The sequence below is a fragment of the Dasypus novemcinctus genome, chromosome 23 (genome assembly GCF_030445035.2).
Source record: "Dasypus novemcinctus isolate mDasNov1 chromosome 23, mDasNov1.1.hap2, whole genome shotgun sequence".
Lineage (NCBI taxonomy): Eukaryota > Metazoa > Chordata > Mammalia > Cingulata > Dasypodidae > Dasypus > Dasypus novemcinctus.
The window spans coordinates 35,664,832-35,686,500 of record NC_080695.1 but is presented as its reverse complement, the minus strand read 5'-3'; positions in this window follow the sequence as shown (position 1 = coordinate 35,686,500).

Genomic DNA, 21,669 nt, shown 5'->3' with positions numbered 1-21,669 from the left:
TGAGTCAAGGAGAAACAGAAGAGCTAAACAAACCAATTCCTAGTGAAGAGATTGAATCGGTAATCACAATTCTCCCAAGAAAAGCCCAGGACCAGATGCCTTCACAAGAGAATTCTACTAAAGATTCCAAAAAGATTTAACTCCAGTTCTTTTCAAAATCTTCCAAATATTTGAAAAGGAGAATATATTCCCTAACTCATCTTATGAGGTCAAGACTGGATAAATATAACACAAGAAAAGAAAATACAGATGAGTATTTCTTATGAATATGCATTCAAATATCCTCAGCAAAATACTAGCAAACCAAATCCCACAGCATATAAAAATTATTATACATCATGATCAAATGTGATTCATCACCATTATGCAAAAATTATTCAACATAAGAATATAAATTAATACAATAAATCACATTAGCAAAATGAAGAGAAAAATTGTATGATCATCTCAATTGATGTATTAAAGGGATTTGACAAAATATGGCAAAATTTTCTTGATAAAAACACTTAGCACACTAGAAACACAAGGTAGCCGAGAGCAAACATATTATTCAATGGTGAAAGAATGAAAGTTTTCCCTGTAAGATCAGGAAAAAAAAAGGATGCCAGTGTCCGCACTGTAATTTAACATTTTACTGGAAGTTCTTGCCAGAAGGATAGGCAAGAAAAATAAATAAAAGGCATTGAAATAGGAAAGGAAGAAGCAAAATTTTCCCTATTTGCAGATTCAATAATAATATGTACAGGAAATCCTGAAAATCAACAGGAGCTAATGAATGAATTCAGGAAAGTGGTGTGGAACAAGCCAAAAACTCACAAATAATAGCACTTCTATACACAAGCAAAGAACAGTCAGAAGAAATCAAGAAAAAAGCCCATTCACTATAGCAAGTAAATGAATCAAAATATAGTAATAAATCTAACCAATTGTATAAAAGAATTGTACAAAGAAAACTATTAAAAAATTGCTACAAGAAATTGAAGAAGACCTAAATAAATGGAAGAATATTCCATGTTCATGGGTAAGAAGACTAAATATCATTAAGATATGAGTACTACTCAAAGCAACTTATAAATTCAATGAAATAGCAAAAAATATTCCAGCAACTTTCTTTACAGAAATGGCTTTTCCAGCCATTCATCAAGTTCATATGGAAGAGGAAGGTGTCATAAATAGCTAAAACCAATTTGAAAAAATAAGAATGAATTTAGAGGACTCACACTTTCTAGCTTTAACACTTATTACAAAGCTACAGTATATATAAGCACTAGGATTATCATACTCCTAAAAGAAAGCATAGGGTAACATCTTCAGGACCTTGTGTGAAGCAATGGCTTCTTAGACTGTATCCAAAGCAAAATCAATGCAAGAAAAAATAAATAGGAACCCATCAAAATTTAAAACTTTTGTTTCTCAAAAACTTTATCATGAAAGTAAAATGGCAATATATACAATGGAAGAAAATATTTGGAAACCACATATCCAAAAAAAGGTTTAATATCCAGAATATATAAATAAGCCATTCAATGTAACAACAATAAGACAAACAACCTAATTTCAAAAATGGGCAAAAGATTTGAACAGATGTCCCTCCAAAGAAGATACACTGATGGCCAGAAAGTATATAAAATTATACCCAATATCATTAGCCATCAGAAAAATTAAAATGAAAACCACAATAAGATACTATTTCAAACCCATTAGAATGGCCAGTATTAAAAAATAACACAACAGAAATAGCAACTGTTGGAGAGCATACCCTCATTCCTTGCTGTTGGAAATGTAAAATGGTGCAGTCACTGTGAGAAACAGTTTGATGGTTTCTCAGAATGCTAAGACATATCATATGACCCAGCAATCCCACTCCTAGGTTATAGCCAGAAGATTTGAAAGCAGGGGCTTGAACATATATTTGCACACTGATATTCATAGCAGAACTATTCATAATTGCCCAAAGCTGAAAGCAAAACTGGATAAATAAAATATATACATAACAATGGGATATTACTCAGAAATAAATATTAATGAAGTCCTGATACATGAGAAAAAACTGATGAATCTTGAGGATATCATATTGAATAAACTAAGACAGACACAAAAAGACAAATATTGTATGATCTAACTGATTTAAAACATTTAGAAAAAGCAAACTCATAGTCAGAATTTAGAATATAGGAAAACAGAGAACAGAGTGGGGATAGAAGTGGGGTGTTAAGGCTTAAAATGAGCACTTTCCCTATTTGGAATGAGTGAAATATTCTGTACTTTACCAATCCAGTTCAACCTCCCTTCACTTCCTCTTTGCCTACATCTTATTGTGAAATCCCACTGTTTCCATTGTCATTCTTAGCTGCAAACCATATAAACAAAGTATTGCACAACTATAAAAATAAACTAATACACAGGCAGAGTGGGAGATTATCACACTTCTCTCCCAGCAATTGAGTGAAGCAGCCAAAAATAAGTAAGGATTCAGAGATATGAACAACAAAATACCTAATCCTTATAGAAACATATCTATATTTATATCTACATGTAGACTGTTATAGCTTCCACAGATATTTTACTTGCAATCACATATGCTATGTTTACAAAAATTAATCCATTTTGACCAAAAGTACTCTCAATATAGTTCAGAGGATTGAAATAAAATGTGATTGGTCTTTGATCATAAGGTAATTGTCCTATAAATCAAAGATAAATACTAGAAATACTACATATGGTTAGAAATTGAAAAGTATCCTTTATAAATAAAATATACATCATTGAAGAAAGCTAAAAGAAAAAAGGAGCATAATTCAGCTCAATGGAAATGATCATGAAAATAAGAAACCTCAAACACTTCAGGTTACATAATACTTTCAGTTTTAACTTTTAATCCATAGGTATAATACTTTATGAAGGTATTATCTTTTTTTAATAAAAGGAAACATTGCAGATAACTCAAAGTTTTCTTTCTCCATCACTGCCTTAATCTTATCTTGTCCTATGAGATGACCACAGCCAACCTCAGTTTGGAGTACATACATACACATCTTTGTCTGAACTCTGGGCATACTTATGGAGGCATGAAAAGTATTATGGATTTATTTATCAATTTTCTATCTTTTATTTGTTAACATGAAATGTTCTGTTGTACACAAGTCATTCTGCACTTTGCTTTTTCACTTAAAGACTTTCCATGATAGTATATAACTCTACATTATCCTTTCACCAGGCTGATGAGCATTTCACAGTGGGGAGGAAACATGAATTTATTTACTCAGCAACCTGGTCATTGGCATTCTGTTTCTTTATTCCTAGATGTACTACAAACATTTTAAATTTTTCTTTGAAAACAAAGACTAGATTTCTTTTTATGTGGGGCTGCTTTGTTTTTGAGACTCAAGTGCTCTTTTATTTCAGATAACACAAAGAATGATCTATACTATATATAAATTCTATAGCAACTTATACTCAGATCTAAGCTTTTACAATGGCTTTGGAGAAGTTGCCAGGATCTGTCAGGCAGATAGAGCAGGATTGTCAGTGGATATCCAGTGTGGCTGCTCCTAGAAATAGTGTTCCTACCAGCATCTGCTGTCGTCTCCTGGGCATGACCATAGCAGATTTTGTGGAGATGGTAACACCTCTAAATTACAATTAGGCAGACCAGCAGGTGGGTAAATACAGGGATTTCTTCTCACCATCCTCTCTTGCCAGGACCTTGGAGGATCAGCAACCTCTGAGACCCAGAGTATATTGGCCCATGTTTGTCCTTGATATTCCAATCCCTGGGATGTAATTTTACTGGTTCCACCATGACCTGCATGTACTACTTCCATTCCCTGGCAATTCCCAGCTTAGCACTGCATGTGTGAGCTTTGCCTACATGCTTTATTCTATGTGCTCTGTAAGTCTCTTGGTTATAACACTCTCAGCCTCCTCTAAAAATGTCTTGTAATGAACCAAGCCCTTTACAGTTTTGACAATGAGGACCAAGACTAGGAAGATATAAGAATTTAAGGGGGTTTCCACTTGAACATGATGACAGTATAAGACAAGACTAGGATGATGTAAGAATTTGAGGAGGTTTCCAGTTGACCATGTTGGGAGCATAAGATGCTCTGGTGTCATGCTCCATAAATCTGGGAATTCTCTATATTCTATATGTGACTTTACTGTGACCTAAAACTTTTTTGAAGACATAATAAAAAAAGGGATGTAGACACTAAGGGAGGAAGGGAAGAGATTGCCTTGCCATTGTACATACATGGTAACACCTATTACAGTGATAAAGACAAAACATCAAAAAATTTTGTTATGATATTTTTCATATTTTAAATACTCCAATTTATTTTTTACTTTATTTTAGTTTCTCTAAATTATTATATATTCTATTTCAAAAATTTAAACCTATCATTATCATTTCATTTTCCTATTAATTGAAATTGGCAATACATTAGACTTCATTTTTGAAGAAATTTTGCATGACAGAGGGATTCAACTATGGCAGGGGAGAAGCACTATATGGGATGTCATTTATGGGGCATGCATGGGTGGGAGGGAGTTCCCCAGGGTGTGCATATGGGTATATAGTTTTGTTCAGATGTTCATTGGGTGTTTTATAGGGGGTTGAGTTTTACATGACAACTGAGGGGGTGTTGAGTTCCCGTTTTGGGAAACGGTCACACTCTCCAATGGAACAGCAGTAATCCCCCAAATGCAAGGCCAAATACCAGTGAAGAAGGTTGGTCCAATGATGGCCCTTGATACTAATGACTATGCTTATGAGCCTGTGTGCCTGAAATATGAACTAAGCCTGGAGCTGCAGGGTGCCTAAGAGTTACCTCCTGAGAGCCTCCATGTTGCTCAAATGTGGCCATTCTCTAAGCCAAACTCAGCATGTCAATGCATTACCTTCTCCCCAGCATGGGACATGACTCCAAGGGATGAGTCTCCTTGACACCAAGGGATTACTACCAAGCACCAGGCCATGATGCAACTCGAAAAAGGTCTTGAATAAAAGGGGGAAATGTTAAAGACAAATGAATTTATATGATTAAAAGCCTTCAGAATGATTCTGGAGCTCATCAAAGGGGTCACACTTATGCACCTCTCAGCAGGATCCCAGAGATAGCCAAGTAGATACAACCCCATATACTGGTACTCCTGAGGGCTACAGAAACACACAGGTTCTATGGTCATGGCAGATGGCTCTGGAGTCCAGGGCCTTGCCACTGGGCCCTCCTTTGGAATTTGTGCTCAAATGTGTGATGGAGTTGGTCTCAGATGTGACCTTTCTACACATGCCTCTTTTGTCACTTTTACTAAGCCAGTAGTAGGTGCTGGGGTTGGTGTATGCTCAGGAGACTTGAATCTGTACTGCTTATGGGCCACCTGGGCCCTGAACCTCAGCAGAGTTGCAACACCTACTCTCCAGTTCATTGGAATACTCAGGTCAGGTAACAGGGAGGTGAGGAGGTCAACCACCACACCAGAGGACTGAGAGTGTCTACAACTGCAAGCAGGAGAATTGCATCTATCAGCTATGTGGGATCTAAGCCCCCTCTTGATTTATAGGTGGAGTGGACATCACAATCTCATGGTCTTCAGATGGAGAAATAAAATATGGATTAGAGTGGAACTTACTGGTATTCTACTATAGAACTGTTTTGTCTATAGTAATGGAAGAAATTACATACTACATGTATTTATCCATTCATTGGCAATTGTGGAGAGTGATTCTGTGAACATTGGTGTGCAAATATCTGAGTCCCTGCTTTTTGTTCCTTTAGTTATATACAGAATAGCTGAATTGCTGTTCTATATGTAGTTTTTTGGGGAACTGCCAAATGTGGCTATGGAAACCCACTTAATTCAGCACCATTTGTTGTATGGACTATACTGCCTGAACTGGGTTGGCTTGATAAGCTAGTCAAAAACCACTTGACCATACATGTGAGGGTCTGTTTCTGAACCATGAATTCATTTCATTGGTCTTTGTAGATGTCTTTATTCCAGTACCACGCTGATTTTACAACTTTAGCTAGATAATATGATTTAAAGTCCAGAAATGAGAGGACTCCAACATTGCTTTTCCTTTTTAAGATGCTTCTGGCTATTCCAGAATATTTGGATTTTAACTGCCATATTTTATTTTCACCATTCTCTTGACAGTTTTAATTACTTTTATTGATATAACCTTTATTTCTAGACTCCCTCCCAGGCCTCACTCTCTTGTTTTTTTCTTTTCAGGCTGTAGCACACCATTTAGGATTTCCTGCAAATCTGGCCTCTTGGTTACCAACTCTCTCTATTTCTGTTTATCTGTGAATATTCTAAACTCGCCCTCATTTTTGAAAGACAATCTTTCCAGACTTAAGATTCTTGGCTGGAAGTTTTTCTCTTGTAGTATCTTAAATATATCATACCATTAGATGTACTAATAAGCCAAAGGGGTGCTAATGCAAAATACCAGAAGTCTGTTGGCTCTTATAAAGTATTGATTTCGGGTAGGAGCTTACAGATACCAGGCCATAAAGCATAATTTACTTCCCTCACCAAAGTATATTTTCATGTGTTGGAGCAAGATGGCTGTCAATGTCTGCCGGGGTTCAGGCTTCCTGTGTTCTTCCCTTCCAGGATCTTGCTTCTCCCTGGATTCAGGGTTCATCTCTTCCCAGGGCTCACTTCTTCCTGGGATCAGATTTCCTCTCTTCCTGGGGCTTGTTTCTCTTGCCTCTGTGTACTTACTTCCCAGAGCTCCAGCTTAAGGCTTCAACATCAAACTCCAACATCAGACACACTCAACTCTGTCCTTTGCCATGTCTTTTATCTGTGATTCCCACCCACCAAAGCCCTAATGATATGGCCCAATCAAAGCCCTAATCATAATTTAATCATGCCTAGGTACACACCAGATTGCAAACATAATCCAATACCTATTTTTGGAATTCATAACCATACCAAACTGCTACAATTGTCTTTTGGCCTCCATGGTTTCTGGTGAGAAATCAGCACTTAATCTTATTGGATATCCCTTATATGTTATACACTGCTTTTCTCTTGCATCTCTCAGAATTCTCTCTTATATTTATCATTTGACATTCTGATCAGTTATGTGTCTCAGAGTTGGTCTATTTGGATTTTTTCAGATGGGATTACGTTGTGCTTCTTAGACATGGATCTCTGTGTCCTTCAATAGGGTTTGGAAATTTTCTACATTTATTTCTTCAAATATTCCTTTTCCCCTTTTCCCTTCTCTTCTCCTCTTGGGACACCCATGACATGTGTTTGCATGTCTCTTGCTATCATTTAGTTCCCTGAGACCTTGTTCAATTTTTTCCATTCTTCATCTGTTTTCTGTATATTCACTTTCAGAGGCCATTTCTTCAAGCTTACCAATCCTTTCTTCTGTCTCTTCAAATCTGCTACTATATGATTCCAATGTGTTTTTAATTTTATTTTTTGTGCCTTTCATTCCCATAAGATCTGCTATTTTTCTATGTATGCTTTCAAATTCTTCTTTATGTTAATCCAGTGTCTTCTTAATATCCTTAATTTCTTTAGCTATCTCATTGGATTTATTAAGGAGATTTGTTTGAACATCTATAATTAGTTGTCTCAACTCCTTTATGCTATCTGGAGGCTTATCTTCTTCCTTTAGCTGGGCCATATCTTCCTGTTTCTTGGTGCGGATTGTAATTTTTTATTGGTGTCTTGGCACCTGGCTTACTAGAATATTTATTCTGGATGCATTTTTTCTCTTTAGTTTAGGCCTTCCTGCCCTTTCTCCCCTTGCTGGTTGTGTATTAGGACCCAAGGATGTAGTTGGTGCTATAAGCTCTGGAGGCTCAAGCTGCCCTCATTGCTCCAGGGACCAATGAAGTTTCTACCAACTTTTCCAAGGGTTTGGGACAGAGCCACAGTGATGTGGAATAATTCACATTTTGTAAGCCTTCACTGTAGTTGCCCAGAGAGACTGATGAAACTTCACATTCCTTTCTTCTCTGCCTTTGGCAGGGACGGGGTTACACATGTGGGCAAAAATGTATGCACTGTGGGTCCAAGATGACTGCAATAGCTCTGGTAAACTTCCAGTTATTCCATTTGTGCCAGCCAATTGTACCTGCAGTTACCTGGATAGGCTGGTGCACAGCCCACCACTTCCTCCCTGCCAGAGGTGGGGCTGACATCTAGGCTAAGGCTGCAGGTCAATCTGGGAGAAAGAAACCAGTCTCTATTGTTATTGTGATTTTCAGTCAGCCAGTCTTCCCCACATGCTGGGGGTGCAGTCAAGTGGCAGCTACCAGTCTCCTTCCAACTTTGATATGTTCAAATTTTAGCTTTTCTTAGAGTTATATGTTAGCAAGCTGCATTGACTAATCAGTAGCCAAAGTCAGTCATCAACCATCCTTCCCCACCCCCATTTTTGGGACATGAAGCTTCCAGTTCTGGCCACAGAATAGCTCTTAGGGCAGCTTACACTGCCAAAGCAGGATGATCACCTGCCTCTGTAGGGTGGCCTGTAGGTTCCTGGAGAGGCTAGTGCAGGTCCTCCCATCTGAAGGAGGGCCCTTTCAGAGGTGGGACTGTGACTTATGCTAGATTTGCAATCTGATCTGGATGGAAAGAAGCTGGTCCCTACCAGCACAGTGATTTTCAGTCCACCCCATTTCCCCTTATGTCAGGCATGGAGTTAAGATGGTGGCTACTGGCCTCTTTATGACTTGGACAGCTTCACACTTTAGCTGTTCTCAGGATTATAGTTTAGCCCACTGAATGTACTAATCAGTAGCTGAAGTTGGTGCCCAGCCATACTTTTCTCATACATTTTTGCAGAATGGAGCTTCCAATTACAACAGTAGACTAGTTCTTGAAGTGGCTTTGCCTTCAGTGGAAGATGGGCATTGGCCTCTATGGCGTGGAAAACTCTACTTATGAATCTTCTCTGAAGATGATCATTCTCCTTCATCCATTCTTTCAAGTATGTTGTAGGATGTGCTTCTGGTCTCACAGAGCCCCAAAACAGGTTTTTTAGATATCTCTGGGTGATTACTGCCCTGTAGCAGGAACTGACTCTAGTCTTCTGTCATCTTACTGGTTGTTATATATATATATTTGATATTAAGACATTATCAGATATGTGGTTTCCAAATATTTTCTCTCATTGTGTAGACTACTATACTTTCATGATATACTCTCTGACCACATAAAATGAAACTAGGAATCAATAACAGGACAAAATGGAAAATTCCAAATATATGGAAATTAACAACATGCTCTTAAACAACAAATGGAAATCACAGAAAATCACAGGAGTAATTAGAACTATCTGGAGTTGGAAGAAACTGAATATACAACATACCAAAACTTATGGGATACAAGAAAGCCAGGGCTAAGAAGAAAATTTGTAATTCTAAGTGATTCATTTTCCTTGTCCAATAAGTTCAAGGAAAGGTGGCCTTGCACTGCTGATAATGTGGAGCACTGGAGTGAGCACTTAAACATCAGGTTTCTCCAAAATTTGCTCTGTGTTGGGCACCTTAGAATCTCTCATGGACCCCTAATTCTAGTGAGGAATATGAGTCCAAGCTATGCACTTTGGTTAACAACAATAGACAGCAATAATAAGAAAAGGACAAGCAATCACTTAAACTTCTCACTGTATAAGACTTATGCTACTATATTTACACATAATAATATTTATTAACATCATAAGCTTTTGATACTCAGCTGCTAGCTCCTTTGCAGAAGAAGTTACTGAGGTTAAGAGAGTTCAAAGAATAGTACCTGGCCCAACTCATAGGCCTAGAGAACAGCAAATTGGAAACACAAGACCTGGCCTGCCTTTCCATGGGTCAGTATTCACAATCTTTCCATGGATGCACTTTATGTAAGCTTATGTCAGCTGTTCTTTCTCTATAAAAGAGAAAATGTGAAATCAATGTGTCCCCTGGGAATGGCCCAGTATACCACGGCAACAACCTCCACATTCAGGCAACTCTTCTAATTGGCCTAGCTCAGATCTTCCTACTGAATTAAACTTTTACTTAAAATATGCTCATTTATGTATTAGAATTTGTGTACATGCCATCATTTCTTGATTTATCATATGTCATTTTTGTTTACTTGCTTTAGTACTTCAACAGGTCTTAGTTAAGTGTTTGGTGACTTCTTTCTTGTTTCCTTTTTTTTGTAATTATCACTCTATCATTTTTTTTTTCATTTTTTGTCTTTTTTTTCTAATATTACATTCAAAAAATATTAGGTCCCCATATAACCCCCACCCTTCCCACTCCTCTCCCCATAGCAACAATCTCCTTCATCATCATGAGACATTTACTGCACTTGGTGAACACATCTCTGAGCACTGCTGCAACCCATGGCCAGTGGTACACATCATAGCCCATACTCTCCCATGTTCCATCCAGTGGGCCAAAGGCGGACATACGATGTCCGGTAACTGTCTCTGCATCATGACCCAGGACAACTCCAAGTCCCAAAAACGCTTCCACATCTCATCTCTTCCTCCCATTCCCCACACCCAGCAGCCACCATGGCCACTTTCTCCACACCAATGCCACATTTTCTTTGATTACTAATCACAATAGTTCATGAATAGAATATCAGTAAATCCACTCTAAACCATACTCTATTCCTCCATCCTGTGGACCTTGGAATGATTGTGTCCAATCCACATCTATATCAAGAGGGGGCTTAGATTCCACATGGATGCTGGATGCAATCCTGCTTTCAGTTGTAGGCACTCTTGGCTGCATGGTGTGGTGGTTTGATTTAATGGAAAATTCATATTTTAAGAGACTTACTGTCAAACTAGAATTTTTCCAAAGAAAGAAGACCAGGACAGTGAAATATTTACAAACTACCTTAGATGAAAGAGTTGAAGAATTCAATCTAGGGAGTAGATATGGCTCAACTGAATGAGCACCTGTGTTTCATATGGAAGGTCATTGGTTCACTTCCTGGTGTCTTCTAAAAGCAGAAACAATAACAAGCAAAGAATTAAAAAACCACCTAAGGAAAGCTGATGTGGCTCAGTGGTTGAGCACCAACTTCCCACATAAAAAGTCTGAGGTTCAGCCCCCAGCCCCCGTACCTCAAAAAAATTCAATCAAATATTTATTGATCAGCTACAGAATAGATGAAAAAGAACTATTTTAAACTGAAGATACAGAAAGCAAGTTAGATATTCAGAAGACTGTCACCCTCAAATAAATGAAAGAGAAGAGGTGGGGCAAGATGGCGTCTGAATGACTGCACCTTATAATCTCTCCTGCAAAGAAGCAGTTGAATAGGGTTGTAATTCTGCTGTACCAGGCTGTTTCAGGTGTTTGCAGGGCAGGAGGTGTCTAGACATCGATTTAGTGGAACGGTGACAGAGAAGATTCTTGTAAAAGGTAGAATTTTGGGTCTCTTTCACAGAGATTGGGGCTGCATGCAGGATGCTTCCTCCTGGAGCTGGTGGCCTGGCGGTGGTGATTCCTGGAGGCTTTGCTGCCCTGGGGAGTTCCCAAGCCCTGAGCAGGCTATTCGGGTGCTTGAAGGGTGGGAAGTTTCTGGAGGTCGATTTGGTGAGACAGTGATGGAGGAGATTCTTGTGAGACATGGAATTGTGGGTTTCTGACACAGAGATCAGAGCTTCTGGCTAGAGCCTCTCCCCCTAGGGCTGGCAGCCCATCTGTGGTTGTCCTTGAATTGTTTGTAGGGCAGCGGCACCCACAGCAGCCTGTTTCAGGGGCTTGCAGGGCGGGAGGTGTCCTGAAGTCGATGTGGTGAGACAGTGACAGAAGAGACTCTTGTGAGAGGTGGGATTTTGGGTTTCTGACACAGAGGTCAGAGTTTGCAGGAGTGGCCCCTCCGCCCAGGGCTGGTGCCCAGCTGTGGGGATCCCTGAAGGCTGTGTTGTGCTGTGGTGCTCCCAGGCTGCCTGTTAACCAGATCTGTGGTTTCCAGGTCTGCGTCCCCTAAACCCTGGTGGCCCACACTCCAGAGACTCACACCTCTTGAGTCTGCAATATCACAGACTTCCCATCACTGAATCCACCATGCCCTGAGGTCCATCTGAGGTCCTTGATTGTCCTAGTCCTCAGCATTTGTGTCTTTTTTTTCTTTTTCTCTTTTCTCTTTTTTCTTTTTATTGTCTTGGTTGCTAATATTGCATTATCTCCTGGTCTTTTCTCCCATCTTATCCCCCAAGGTCCTTTTTTGTTTATTTAGGTTTTCTTTTTCTTCTTTTCTTTTTCTTGTTTCCCTCCCTTTTCTTTGCCCACCCCCCTTTTTCTGTTTTCTTTTTTCTTTCCTCTCTTTTTCTTCTTATTTTATTTTATTTTACTTATACAATAGGTGCTGCAGGGAGCTCTTCACATTTGCTGTGTTTCCTCATCCTCCATTTCCTCGTTTCTGTGTGAATTGATTTTGGCCACCCACACTATGCACTTTCACCCACATCTTGCTATCCTCCATCACCTACTGCCTCTCTTACATTCCACCTCCCTCTCTTTGGGCCCCAAATTGTCTAAATTTTAATTTCTAATACCTTTTTTCTGTTTTCTGTCTTTTATCCACTCTTGGTATTATTGTCTTTCTTTTCTCTCTCCCTCTCTCATGAAAACACTGGCTTTTTAATTCATACTATATTCCTCACCATATTCAGTTGACTATCTATTATAGGTACTCTACTTTACTGCTAGAACTCTACACAACTTACATGAGTTTAATATCCATTCTCCCAGATCTCACATAGTTGCTCCATTAACAGTTATTACCAATACTACTTTACATATATCATTTCTTACACAATTTCCATTCCCTAGAAATTTTGCTTCAAAGTGAACTTAGCCAGCAACAAGAAATTAGAGTAAGAAGAACAAAGTGACAAAGAGAAGACATAACACTTATGCAAGAACAAAAACTAATTAATCCCCAGAATAGACAAAGAAGCTAAGGAATGGATTAAACCTGTCATGAAAAAATGATGACCAGACAGCAACAAAAAACTACAAACCAAACCAATAATCAGGAAAACATGGCTGAATCCAATGAACAAACTAAAAACCAGGAAGGGAAGATCTCAAAACATAGAGTTTAAAATTATGAAGAAAACATTTGGAGAGGAAATTGCAGACATATGCAAAAGGAAAACAGATATGATGTGGATGGACACCACAGTTCAAGAAATCAAAAATACACTCGCAGAAAATAGCAGCAGATTAGAACATGCAGAGCAGAGAATTAGTGATGTGGAAGACAGTACATTGGAAATCAAACAGATAGTAGAATTATTTGATGAAAAGATAGAAAAAACCCAGCTAGGACTTAGGGACCTGAATGACAATGCAAAACGCACAAACATATGCATTATAGGCATCTCAGAAGGAGAAGAGAAGGGAAAGTGGACAGAAGGGGTGTTGCAGGAAAAAATGGCTGAAAACTTCCCAAAACTACTGGGAGAGACGGATGTACATGTCCAGGAAGCACAACACACCCCAACCATCATAAACCCAAACAGGCCCACACCAAGACATATACTTGTCAAATTATCCAATGCCCAAGACAAAGAGAAAATTCTAAAAGCAGCAAGAGAAAAGAAAACCATCACATACAAGGGAGGCGCCATAAGATTAAATGCTGATTTCTCATCTGAAACCATGGAGGCAAGAAGACAGTGGTATGATATAGACAAGGTACAAAAAGAAAAAAAAATTTCCAACCAAAAATACTCTATCCAGCTAAACTAGCATTCAAAAATGATGGAGAGTTCAAAATATTCACAGATAAACAGAAATTGAAAGAGTGTGCCAACAAGAAACCTCCCCTTCAAGAAATACTAAAGGGAGTTCTGCAGGAAGAAAGGACAAAACAGGAGAGGCAGAGTTGGAGGAGAGTGTAAGAGCAACAGAAAAGACAAAAAGAGAAGGAAAAAAAACAAACAAAATATGACAAACACAAGTCCAATCAAAATATGGCTAACATAAATAATTCCTTGAAAGTAATAACACTGAATGTCAATGGATTAAACTCACCCATCAAAAAGATTCAGACTGGGACATTGGATAAGGAAATATGACCAATCTATATGCAGTCTACAAGAAACACATCTTAGACCGAGGGATTCAGGGAGGTTGAAAGTGAATGGTTGGAGAACAATCTTACAAGTAAACAATAACCAAAAAAAGGCAGGAGTAGCTATAAGAATATCAGACAAAATATACTTTAAATGTGAAACAATTGTGAGAGATAAAGATGAATACTACATATTAGTGAAAAGGACAATCTCTCAAGAAGAATGAACAATCATAAATATTTATGCTCCTGAAAAGGGCGCCTCCAAATACATGAGGCAAACACTGGAAAAACTAAGTGAAAGAATAGATGCTTCTACAATTATAGTGGGAGATTTTAATACACCACTATCAACTTTGGACAGAACATCTCAAAAGAGAATCACTAAAGAAACAAAATATTTGAACAGTATATTAGAGGAGCTGGATCTAATAGACAAATACAGATCATTACAACTGAATACAGGAGAACATACATTTTTCTCAAGTGCACATGGATCATTCTCCAAGATAGACCATATGCTAGGCCACAAAGAAAGGTTCAATGAATTCAGAAAGATCGAAATCATACAAAATATTATCTCTGACCACAGTGGAGTGAAGCTGGAAATCTGCAAGGGCCAGAGGCCCAGATTTCACACTAAGATATGGAAATTAAATAGCACACTCTTAGAAAAAGAGTGGGTCAAGAGGAAATCTCAAAAGAAATTAATAACTACCTTGGAACTAATGAAAATGATAACAAAACATACCAAAACTTATGGGATGCAGGAAAAGCAGTACCAAGAGGGAAATTTATAGTCATAAATTCATACATCAAAAAAGAAGAAAGAGCAAAAATAGAACTAACTGCACATTTGGAGGAATTAGTAAAAAAATGAAGTAAACCCACAGGAAAAAGAAAGAAATACCAAAGTTAAGAACAGTGTGGGACGTGGGGGTCCCGGATGGGGGGAAGAAAGCCTCGTGTGGCTGCGGAGGCTTCCCTTGGGGGCTCCGAAGGTGTGGAGGGTGCGCGAGATTCCGAAAGAAACTCATGGAGACAGGCTGATGGCACAAGTCTCGTTTATTGCAGAAGGGGATACAGCTTTATAGGGTTAGGGACTGCATGGAGAGATTTGATAGGTGCGGGCGGGTACTGCTTCCTGATAGGTGATTGTAAGCAGTTGCTAGGCAGAGGGCTGGCTGAGAGGTTTGGAATAGGGGAGGGGAAAGGGGAAGTGAGAGCTGGCCGGATGTTGGGCTAGGCGGGAGATAGAAAGGGGGAGGGCAGCGCCGGCCAGCCGCTAGCAGCAAAGGCTTAGTCAGGCGTGGTCACCTTATCTAGGCCCAGTGGGCAGAGGAGGTGTCACTTCTTGCTGCACTGTTTGCTACTGTGGCAAGCCGGGCACCCTTCCTCCCACATCTCCCCCTTTGTTTTTAATATGGTGGGGCTCTCAACGCTGGGGGGGGTGATGGGCTTGGGGTTTTTGGGGCCTTCATGGCTGGCGTGGTGGCTGTTTGCATCAGCAGGGGTTGGCGGCGCTATCGGCTGAGGGGATTCAGTGGTACCGGACCTGCGAGGTTAGAGTGGTGGTGGAGTTAACTTGGACTTTGACGAGTCGGACAATTCGCTTGATGATCCAGGGTCCTAGGGCTAATAGGAGGACAAGGGTGAGGAGCGGGCCTAGAAAGGGGAGAAAGCAAGAAAGGATTCTATTGGGCAGCCCCCAAGAGAAAGACCATCTGGCTTCACGTTCTGCTTTCTCTTGCGGAGGCCCTCTCTAACTTGTGCGAGGTTATCTCGAATGAGGCTAGAGTGGTTAGCATAGAAGCAGCATTCTTCTCTTAATGCTGTGCAGAGCCCCCCTTCTTTTAGGAGGAGGAGGTCTAGGCCCTTGCAGTTTTGGAGAACGACCTCGGACAGGGAGTTGAGAGATGTTTCAAGGTGGGCCATGGAAGTCTCAAGGTGGGCGATGTCTGCATTGACAGCTTGCCTAAGGGTTGAAAAGGAATTATCTTGGAGGCTGAGAGCTGCAGCTCCAGTGGCTGCGCCGGCAAGACCTAGAAGGGTGGCAATTGTGATGGTGGTGAAGACTTCCCATTTTTGCTTGTGCTGCGGGGAGCTGAAGTGCTGCCAGGAATTAAAGAATTGGTTATCAGTATGAAAGAGAATGTGGGGGGCAATGAGTATAAGCACACAGTTGTCGCTGGTGGAGTTAAGGGTTTGAACATTGAGACATGGAGTGAGGCCAGAGGAAGAGCATAGCCATTTTGTATTATTGGGAGGTAATAGAAACTTTGCGGTTGTTGCAGGGGAATTGGTAAGGTTGTAAAGGGTTTTCATGGAGGGGGTAACAGAGCCTTTAATTTTAGTAATGCAGAGCCCACCTTGAGAGACAGAGAGGACTGTTAGTCCTATTTTTGTTTGGTTTTAGTTGCAAGAGGCGGGATTGCTGTCTGGGGAGGACTGGTAAGAGGCACAAGAGATATGTGAATAATGTAAATAGATTTTAACTTAATGAGATGTTGCAAGTTAGCGCAAAGTTGAGACAACTCATTAGTAGCAAAGATATGAGCTGTTTCAATATGCTTGGCAGTAAGGTATACATATTGAGAATTAGAGACAATATTTAAGGGCTTTTAAAACATTTGTAAAACTTTAATGATGGCTCAAAGCTCTGTGCATTGAGCAGATGAATAAGGAGTTGGCTAAACCTGTTCTTTTTGGAAAGTAACGTATGCTGCTTTTCTATGCTGCTTTTCTATTACTATTACTATCAGTAAATACTGTACAGGATGATTGGGCTATGCACACAGCCCTGAAAAGCACTGCAAAAGTTTATTGTTGGTTTTTTTACAGATAAAGGAATGCAGCTGGCTTGATTTGTCTAAGAAGACATTAAAGAAAGTCTTAGGAAGTTTTAAAACAAAGTGATAGCCATACAGCTGGACTTTAACTTTTTGCAACAAACTAGCAGTGTTTGGGATTGCTGCATAGTATGTTGTTACTTTAATCTATGATAAGAGGTTGTTTTGTGATACATACTCTTTTATAATAATTAAAACCATGAATAACTTTATTGTACTTTTCTTTAATATGCTGAAATATTGGTAACTTTATACACTTTTAAGCATTCATAGAAACATTTTATCCATGCGACTTTAATTAATAGAGGGTTTAAGGGAAGAAAAAGTTGTTAATTTTATAACATTGTCTTATAACATATTAAATGAACTTAATTATTACTTTAATTTTTCTTTCAAGGTAAAAGAACAAATCTCTTATAATTAGTTTGGAATAAAAGGCTACTGTTCAGGATTAGGTTTTGAGAAAGCAGTTTTGAACGTTATGTTCCTTTAGGAGATAAAGCTTTCCTTCTTGGAACACCAAGGAAACGATAAGCACAAGAAACACAAGACAGACTTTCTTTGTATACTGACTGAGGATAAGAACTTTTATCAAAACAGATTAATGGTGAGAGGCCTTGAGAAAGAACAAAAGAATTAACTTTGCATCAGCATACTACTTTAAACTAAAGCCTTTAAAATTTTATAGATAGACTCATTAAATTTTATTTAACTTTAACTGTAAAAATTCCTTTCTACTAACCTTCTGCAGTTTCAGCATTCACTCAGGTTCCATCCTATACTCTACTCTTTCCAATAATTGATCATTTTATTTCAGGACAAAATCATCTTCTGTTTCCTTAATAATAAAAACAAATTCCATATAGCCTACATACAAAGTTATTAAGCAAACCTTTTATAACATATAGACTATTGAAGACAAATTTTATCTTTATAGAACACATTCCCTTACTTAAAGTTATCACAATACCTTTTACAGCTTGCCACATGCAAATTAAGTTTCAAGAGTTTATGAAAAATTAGCTATTCTACTTTAGGACAAAATACGCCTTTTTGCAAAACTTATTACATTTCAGTTAGCATTTTCACAAGCTTTTAACCTTTTTAATATTCATTTAAGCTTTACATTCTTTATATTATCCTGTGAAGAAAAATAAGTTATTCATTTTAATTTGGGCAAGAACAACCTTTTATGAAGACGTACAGTTAATTTTGTTAATCAAGACTTACAATTTTTATTGTTGTAGATATCTTATTAACATTTAAGCTTATGTATTGATATAATAAATTTAAGTATTAATATAAGCGCTTATTTAATTTTTGGCCATTTGAATAGAGCTCTTTTAAAAATTTCTAGTAATTTATATTTACCATCCGGAGGTATCACAATATACATTGACATTGAATGAGCAGACAGACAAACACAGAACAATTACAACACATTAACAGAAACATACAGTTTACAATTAACTCATAATTCTTAGTATCTTAGTATAGCTGCTTTTAAATCCTCTGTTATATAGCACATTTTAGATTGTACCTTTCAAGATTTCTTCTGGAATTCATGTTGCCTGTAATATGCAAGCTTGTGCTTGGAAACATTTTTATTAGTTATCAGCAATCAGTTAAAATAACTTGAGCAGCAGTTAGGCAGACCATTAGCACACATTTTTGGATAATTACTGTAAGACTATACTGAGACTTGAAGTTCTGGAGATAATTATTGATTTAAAACTGAAAATTCCTTTTAGCCCTTGATACAAATTTTGTACTCATTTTATTATCTTGGTTAAGTAAGTCTAATTAGAATTAGCATGGAAATAAAACAAAACACAAATGTTGCCACGTTTTTCTCTCATACCAGTGGATTAACTATTATTAGCCTTTACTAGCCCAGAGCTACATTGTCATGTAGATAGTAGGGAGCTTGAGGAATTGTGAAAAGGGTGGGCGGACGTTTGCTGGAACAGAGTTGATTGCCTTATAAGCTTGTGTGGATTTTTGGGCTTGTGGCTGGCCTTGTTGATAGGCGGGGCCAATTTCAGATAGGTATCAGGGTCCGAGAGATTGGCAGTGAAAGCCAGGGGTTGAAGGGGACCAGTAGATCCCAGTAAGCCTGGAGTTGCCTGCCCGAAAGTTTACATTGGTGGCAGGCTAGTAGGCCAGCAAGCACCTGAACCTGCAGGGCCTGCCGGCTGGAGAAGGAGGCTCCCATCTAGAAGAGTAGAAAGAGGAGGGGGAGAGTGAATAGGACGAAAGTGAATAGAGGGCGGGAACTGCCAAAGAGGAGAGCCAGGAACAATGCGCAGAGAGGTGAGAGAAGGAGACAGGGGAAAAGCTGGCTGGGGCTCATGGGTGTCCGGTCTACTAGGAGAGGGTGAGGGCTGGCAGGGGTAGGGAGAGTGGTGGGCTTCCAAGTTATGGAGCGAGGCGGCCGAATTCCCTACCTGCTTCCAGGTGGTCGGTGGTGCTTGGTCCCACGCTGGGGCGGGGGAAGGGGCTGGGGGCCCTTACCTTCAGAGCATCTCTGTGGTGGGGTTGCTCGGCCCCACGTTGGGCGCCAGTTGTGGGACGTGGGGGTCCAGGACGGGGGGAAGAAAGCCTCGTGCGGCCGCGGAGGCTTCCCTTGGGGGCTCCGAAGGTGTGGAGGGTGCGCGAGATTCCGAAAGAAACTCACGGAGACAGGCTGATGGCACTAGTCTCATTTATTGCGGAAGGGGATACAGCTTTATAGGGTTAGGGACTGCGTGGAGAGATTTGATAGGTGTGGGCGGGTACTGCTTCCTGATAGGTGATTGTAAGCGGTTGCTAGGCAGAGCGCTGGCTGAGAGGTTTGGAATAGGGGAGGGGAAAGGGGAAGTGAGAGCTGGCTGGATGTTGGGCTAGGCGGGAGATAGAAAGGGGGAGGGCAGCGCCAGCCAGCCGCTAGCAGCAAAGGCTTAGTCAGGCATGGTCACCTTATCAAGGCCCAGTGGGCAGAGGCGGTGTCACTTCTTGCTGCACTGTTTGCTACTGTGGCAAGCCAGGCGCCCTTCCTCCCACAGAACAGAACTAAATGAAATAGAAAATAAGAAAGAACTTGAAAAGATAAACAAGACCTAGAGCTGGTTCTTTGAGAAGATCAATAAAATTGACAAACTGTTAGTGAGATTAACAAAGAAAAAAAGAGAGAAGATGCAAATACACAAAATAAGAAATGAGAAAGAAGATACCACCACTGACCCCACAGAAATAAAGACTATCATAAGAGGATACTTTGAAAGCCTATATTCCAACAAAAATGACAATTTAGAGGAAATGGACAATTCCTAGAAACACATAAGCAGCCTATATTGATGAAAGAAGAAACTGATAATCGAAAACAAACCAATCACAAGTAAAGAGATAGAATCAGTCATTAAAAAGCTCACAACTAAGAAGAGCCCAGGGCCAGGCAGTTTCAGAGGTGAATTCTACAAAACATTCCAGAAAGAACTAACACCAATCCTGCTAAAACTCTTCCAAAAAATCGGAAGAGAAAGATGACTGAACTCATTCTATGATGCCAACATTACCCTAGCACCAAAGCCAAACAAAGACACCACAAGAAAGGAAAATTACAGACCAATTTCTCTAATGAACCTAGATGCAAAAATACTCAACAAAAATACTTGCTAACCATATTCAACAACACATTAAATGAATTATAAACCATGATCAACTGGGATTCATTCCGAGTATGCAAGGATGGTTCAACATAAGAAAATCAACCAATGTAATACACCATATAAACAGAATGAAGGGGGAAAATCACATGATTATATCTATAGATGCAGAAAAAGCATTTGAAAAATAGAGCACCCTTTCTTGATAAAAACACTCCAAAAGATTGGAATACAAGGAAATTTTTTGAAAATGATAAAGAGTATATATGAAAAACCCACAGCCAACATTGTTTACAATGGTGAAATCCTAAAATCCTTCCCACTAAATCAGGAACAACACAAGGATGCCCACTTTCTCTGCTTCTATTTAACATTGTCTTAGAAGTACTAGCTGGAGCCCTGAAGAAAGAACCAGATATAAAAGGCATTCAAATTGGAAAGGAAGAAGTCAAAATTTCATTATTTGCAGATAACATTTTCCTATACATAGAAAAACCCTGAGAGGTCTACAACAAAGCTTCTAGAACTCATAAATGAGTTTACTAAAGTCGCAGGTTATAAGATCAATGCACAGAAATCAGTAGCATTTCTGTACACCAATGGTGAGCAAGCTCAGGAGGAAATCAAGAAACAAATACCATTTACAATAGTCAATAAAAAAATCAAATACCTAGGAATAAATTTAACTAAAGATGTAAAAAACTTAAAGACAGAGAACAAAAAATTGTTCAAGGAAATCAAAGAAGACCTAAATAAATGGAAGAATATTCTCTATTCATGGATAGGAAAACTAAATATTATTAAGAGGTCTATCTTACAAAAACTGTTCTACACATTCAATGCAATCACAATAAAAATCAACACAACATTCTTTGAGGAACTAGAAAAACTAGCTATGACATTTATTTGGAAAGGAAAGTGGCCCTGAGTAGCCAAAGACATATTGAAAAAGAAAAATGAAATTGGAGGAATCACACTATCTGACTTCAAAACATACTACAAAGCTACAGTAGTGAAAAGAGCATGGTATCAACACAAGGAGAGACACACAGACCAATGGAACAGAATTGAGAGTTCTGATATAGATCCTCATATATATAGCCATAATA